Source organism: Rana temporaria, chromosome 8, assembly GCF_905171775.1.
Source record: "Rana temporaria chromosome 8, aRanTem1.1, whole genome shotgun sequence".
NCBI lineage: Eukaryota > Metazoa > Chordata > Amphibia > Anura > Ranidae > Rana > Rana temporaria.
This window is the reverse complement of record NC_053496.1, coordinates 165,756,021-165,762,325: the sequence shown is the minus strand read 5'-3', so window position 1 is coordinate 165,762,325 and position 6,305 is coordinate 165,756,021. Positions and strand designations below refer to the sequence as shown.

General features: G+C 38.3%; 1 long non-coding RNA gene across 1 annotated transcript; it reads right to left on the bottom strand.

The window, feature by feature from the left end:
- Positions 1 to 378: 378 nt before the first annotated feature.
- LOC120909957 lies at positions 379 to 6,266 on the bottom strand. Its single transcript, XR_005741382.1, has 3 exons — positions 6,179 to 6,266; positions 2,151 to 2,233; positions 379 to 449 (listed from the first exon to the last, which is right to left on the bottom strand). It is a non-coding gene; the product is annotated as an uncharacterized LOC120909957 (long non-coding RNA).
- Between the last annotated feature and the right edge of the window lie 39 nt (positions 6,267 to 6,305).

Sequence of the window (6,305 nt, the reverse complement as noted above, 5' to 3'; positions counted from 1 at the left end):
GAAAGAAAGTAGAAGTATAATAAGTAAGTGTGGACTGATCAATTCTGAATGCTTTCATCTTGATTGGATAAAGTGGAGGATCTATCCGGATCAGGGGGGCTGCTGAATCCAACTGAATGTCCATAAATGATTATATTGCCTGGAAAGTGCGCTAAGGACATTTTTTCCTCCATCTAATGTCCATCATATAAATAATAATAAAAAATAAGAAAACACAATGCATGTGATATATTTATTTTTTTATAAGACATCTGATATGCATTTAGCTAAAAGATATTCCACATCAGATGATTTCCTATTCCATTTCAAAAGTTTTAAAATGTTGGGGTTATTTTCCAACTACAGATATGATTTTTCTTGCAACCTTTGCCCAATCTATCCCTCGTTTTTCCACTTCAACATCCCTTTCTTCGGGATCATCTTTTCTTTCTTCCTCATCGGCATCTCTCCTGGGAGAAGACACAGTTATTGTTAAATAAAACATCATTGATTATTACACAAAAATTGTATTTCACTGGGACCACAAATGTGTATTTTTAGGCCACGTTGATCACTATTCTATGACCACAGTAACAGGAATACGGCATAGCGGGATGCCACAAACTTGAATCTCTTATTGAATAACCAGCTGGAACATTTTGATGTGTTTCATTCTACGGTACAGATCTTTCCCAGCAGTAAGTGGACACAGCTAAAGCTCCCCATACACCAGGAGATAGACATCTGCATTTGTTTTCATCCGAATGCATTTTCGTCCGAATTTCAGGTATTTTCATTATTGTTCTAACAAATGAAAACGAACGCACAGAATACGAAAACCGAAAGATCCGACATAAACAAATGCTTTATTTTAATTTTCGTTGGTCGAATGTGCCTAACCTTAACTCTATTAGTCCAAGATTATTCTACATAGGGAGAAAAGATTAGACATAGAGAGAAAAGATTTGACATTACAGAGAGAAAAGATTCGACATTATAGAGAAAAAAGATTCGACATAGAGAAAAAAGATTCGACATAGAGAGAAAAGATTTGACATAGAGAGAAACGATTCGACATAAAGAGAAAAGATTCGACATAAAGAGAAAAGATCGCTGATGGAATTGGGTGGGGTAAGTAAAATAAAAATAATGATGATGATGATGAATGTTATTGGCTGATTGTAACCAAACTAACTTTACAATTCAACATGAACGACGAATGATTTGACAAAGCATCGAAAAACATACAAACGTTGAATCTGTCATTGAAGGCTTATGTTGATAGTTCTAAGAAAATTTGACGGAGCAGCTAAACTGTACGACACTGCAATCATACATTTTCGGTCAAATGCTCGGCCCATAGGCCATAGAAAAATTTAAATGTTGGTTGACTAATAATAATAATTAATAAAGATAATTATTACTAGTGTCATACAACATTAGAATTCTACTATAGCTTGTAGGCAGAACATTATGATTGCGGAGTCGTACAGTTTCGCTGCTCCGTCGAATCTTCTTTGAACATTCGACAAACACCATAAGCCTTCAATGACAGATTCAACCTTAATTCGTTTGGATTTTTGGACGAATGCAATTTCCAAAGAAAAATGAAATAAATAAAAACTAATTTCGGCAGTACTGGTTCGTATTTCAGTAAGATTGTCCATTCGCTTGTTCGTTATTTTGCTTATTCGTAATTCTGTAATTTTCGGATTTTGGGTCTTTTAGCTTTTCGGATGTTCAAATTGATACGAATGTACGAAAACTTACAAATTCAGACAAAAATCCATTTGTTACGAACGGGAACGCATATGTCTAATTTTGAGTTCACGAGCTACAAGGAGGTTGAGGTACGGGACTTTGCAGACATTGACAAGTGATTTATTTGGTTTATAAAACTATGTCACAGATGGACTAAAATGTTTTCAACATATATTTTGTGGGGGTTATCATATTGATTTGTATTTCTATATGACAATTTATCTAACAATTTTGCACTATCACACTATTGAAGTAGGCCCATAAGCACGGGTGCTGTTCATATTATAGTGGGGAGTTTTGTATCTTCATGCAGAAAATGCATTAGGGAAAAAACATACTTAGACTTTAGAACTACTTTAAGCTTTAAAAGTCTATACTTTTTATTTTTTAAAAGTCTTATTCATACTTACTCTTCCTCACAGAGAGATACGTTGATGATCCCAAGGAAGAAAAGGAGCAACAGGGATTTCTTCAAGGTGAACATCTTTGGGCTCTGTGGATCATTTGGATTCATTGAAAGAAAAAGAAGAGGAAATTGAAAATATGGCTAAAAATAATACGAGGCACCCTGTCAGGAACACATAAAATTATTGTTCCAATACAATAAAAGGTCAAATGTTCATTTGTTATAAACCACCATAAAGGATCAGGTATGACTGCCACCCATTATTGGCAGGTTGAGTGTTGTTAATGACATGGATTTGCTTGATGCTTTCCAGACCTTATATGATCTGGTCACCCACTGATAAAACAAATGATTAGAGGATTTGATCTATATTATTCCTTAATATCACAGAAGGAAGAGCACAGCAGGTTCTGAAATACCATTGAAAATGGTTCACAAAAATCATAGTTCCAACCTCCATTGTCTATGGTTTCCAGGGCTTTCTGTCTACCCACTCTGGCTCTCACTCAAGCAGTGCTAAAGGATGTTAGATTAAAAATCATTTTACTGTATATAAATCTCCTTTAATAACTGGACTAAGGGTTTGTTTAGAGTTTTTATTGTATGAATGAGAAGAGTCCCCAGATAATGTTCTCTGTGATTTCAATTTGTTCCAAGTTTGGAGAGAAGGAGAAGGAGACTATTGAGATTATGTGACCAAAATTGATCATTATAAGGTATATAACTTACGAATGCTATCTTTCTACTGTACTGTTTCCTAATAAGGGCAAGATTTATAAAAGAATGCCGTATATATTCGAGTATAAGCCAAGTTTTTCAGCCCTTTTTTGGGCTGAAAATGACCCCCTCGGCTTATACTCGAGTCAGCGTGTCAGAGTCCATTGCTGTGCCACCTCACCATGCCCATTGCAGAATCCGATATGTGTACCCGAGTCCGTGCAGTGTTAAAAACTTGCACGCCTCCTTGTGATGTTCCATGATAGGCGGAACACTCGGTTTCCCAGCAAACACTGTGTTCAGTGTTCCGCCTATCACGGACGCCCTCTCATCCGTGATAGACGAGAGGGTGTCAGTGATAGGCAGAACACTGAACACAGTATTTGCTGGGAAACCGATTTTTCCGCCTATCACGGAACAGCCCAAAGAGGAGCGCAAGTTTTTAACACTGCATGGACTCGGATTCACAGATCGTATTCTGCAATGGGCACGGTGAGGTCAGGCGGCACTATTTTGAGGAATTGTATGTTGTGTTTTGATGAGTACGTTTTATTTTTCCAGGCACATTTCACCTAAGAAGATCAGTGAGTGAAGCCAAGAGTTTTTTCTTCAGGGTCATTCTGTCAATGGTGAAATTGGTAAAAAAAAACTGTTTTCACTAAAATCACCCTAATATTATCGGGAGGATTTTGGTAGTATTAAAGTATCTTTTTCCTATTCATCTGGCAATCCTGCCAGTGATACACCACCTGCCCTATGGTTACAATAAATACTCACTCCACTGTATCTATGGCGTAAGCCAGGGGTGCCCAACCAGTGGCCCAGGGGCCACATGTGGCCCACGGAGCCCTCTGATATGGCCCTCGACCTCCTGATCTGGGATGGCAGATTGGCAAGCCCAAATCACGGGTTCCCGAACCGCCATACCAGAGCAGCAGTTTTGTGAATGAAGCTAAAAACAACAAGAAACCGCGCTGGTTCCCCCACAACCCTCCAACCCCAGGCAGCAGCTGGCGTGTGAAAACACAAGACAAAATGGACAAAAGAAAAGCCGCGCCAAGCAAGTGGCTGCGGAGCATCAGTGTGAAAGCAGCCATAGGCCCCTTTCACATGATCAATCTGACCCAATCGGACTCACTATTTACCTCTATGAAGCAGCATATGTAAACAGGCTTGTGTCTGTTTACACTCCCCTACCTAAAAATACAAAAAATAGAAAGGGATCTGCCCCCTTCAATCTGGGCGGATCAGATCTGAGCGCCCATAGATTAGAGTGGGCTGTTTCCATGGACACGGACCTGTCATCCTCCCGTTCTGCTCATTGTGGCCCACATCCGGTTACCAATTCGCTTAAGTGGCCCTCGCTCTTCGAAAGGTTGGGCACCCCTGGCGTAAGCCATGGTTGTCACACTAGGCTGCTTTCCTTAGTTGAACTACAAGAACATTTTCCTCTCTTAATCTCTATTATCACGGAACAGCACAAGGAGGAGCGCATTGTTGACCCTCTTTTCCGCTTACAGTAGCTGCTGCATTCTCACCCTTGGCTTATACTCGAGTCAATACATTTTCCCATTTTTTTGTGGTAAAATTAGGTCCTTGGCTTATACCCGGGTCGGCTTATACTCGAGTATATACGGTACTATTTTATGTAAAACTATATTAGGATATGTAATAATTTTTTTGTATAATACATTTTTATTGAAAGATATGAAACAGTTTACAATGAAATACAGGTACATTTCCCCAGTAGGCAAATTCAATAGACACAAATCTCTACATGGAGTAGGAATAACTTGTGGGAGTAGTATGGGATTGGGTACACTTGGCGACAATGGGGACTAAAGGCCGGTCATTAGGCATAGACCAGCGCGACTCCTTTTGTAATCATATTTGAGCAAAATTATTGATATTGGAAATAAGTAAAAGATTGTTAGGTTTTACTATGTTCTAAAGGGCAATATCCCATCCCCCTTTTCTACTGGTCGGCTGGTAACACAAAGTCTTGTATTGCTCCATGTGCTACATATATCTGCTCTGTACCAGAATTGTTCTCTAACAGCCAGACACACATTTCCACAAATCTGCACACACAAAACTGACTTAAGCAAAGATTTTTCGTTTCTACTATAACTTTAAGTTTATTAGGTTTTATATTTTGTTTTATTTGCTTACTCAGTATAATTCAATGTTAAACACATTTTTGATACTTATACAAGTAAATAAGTACATTTTATCTTCAGATACTTCTCCTCCTTAAAAGGGTATTTCTTCAGAGTTTAAGTAATACTAAAAATAAAGTTAAACAAAGAACCACTAATCAGCCTACCAAAGGGTACTTATTATGGCCCTACAGAAACCCACAAACAATTTGATCAATAGGAGTTTAAATGACTATGGTGCCTAAACCCAAAAATTTAGAGAAGGTGAATCCAAAAATACCACATAAAAAACAAACCACAAGAGGATACAGCACCTACTTAGACAACCATTAGTCTTTAATGATCATGGGACATATATCATAGGGTGGGGGCTTGGGTTGGGGGTAAGAAGGGTCTGAGGGGAGAGATGTGCTTAATTTTAAAGGGGGTGTTTTCACTGGTTGTTTGTATGGACACTGTATATGTCCCATGATCAATAAAGACTAATAGCAGCTTTAGTAGGTGCTGTATCCTCTTTTGGTTTGACTTATTACGGCACCCAACTGTATACACACATACAGTATACATACATAGTATACACACACACACAGAAACACAGTATACATACACACACTGAGAAGGTACTGGAAAGGCGGGGCAGCTATAATCTTGGAATTTTTAGACCAAAAGGATGTCGGTAAGGGACATTTCAGGGACAGGTGTAAAAAGCACAGATTTTTACATACTGTCCCTGGTTTTAATGAGGCTGGCAACCCTGATGGGCCCCCCTAGTGGCATGGGGCCCTCAGGCCGTGCTTGAATGCCCGAATGGTCAGTCCGCCCCTGCAGGCAAGTCATTATTCTTTCCAAACAGACATTTTATACTTTTGGTTCACCATAACCCTTTAGCAACCATTATACTGAAACAATGGATTCCTCTTTTACATATTAACTGTAGTTAAAGGTTGAAAAAAAAATGGGAAAAGCAATGACCTAAAAAAATCATTGTGCAAAAAAAGCAATTAAGGTAAAATGATATGAAGAACCTTTCAGTCATTTAAAATCAAAATTAAAGAGGAGAGGAGATTTTAGAATGTTATCTGAAAACTGGTTTCTTTCCTTATCATAATTATAATAATAATAATAATAACATAACAATATTTCAGTATATACATACTGGGTGGTTCAGCCGGTGCTGAGAATGTAGACAGCTGGAAGACTTCAGTGGAGGTCTACCCTACAAAGAACGGGGTTGGCTTATATAATAGAAGACAAACAAGTTGTTTAAAGAAAAATTGTAATTA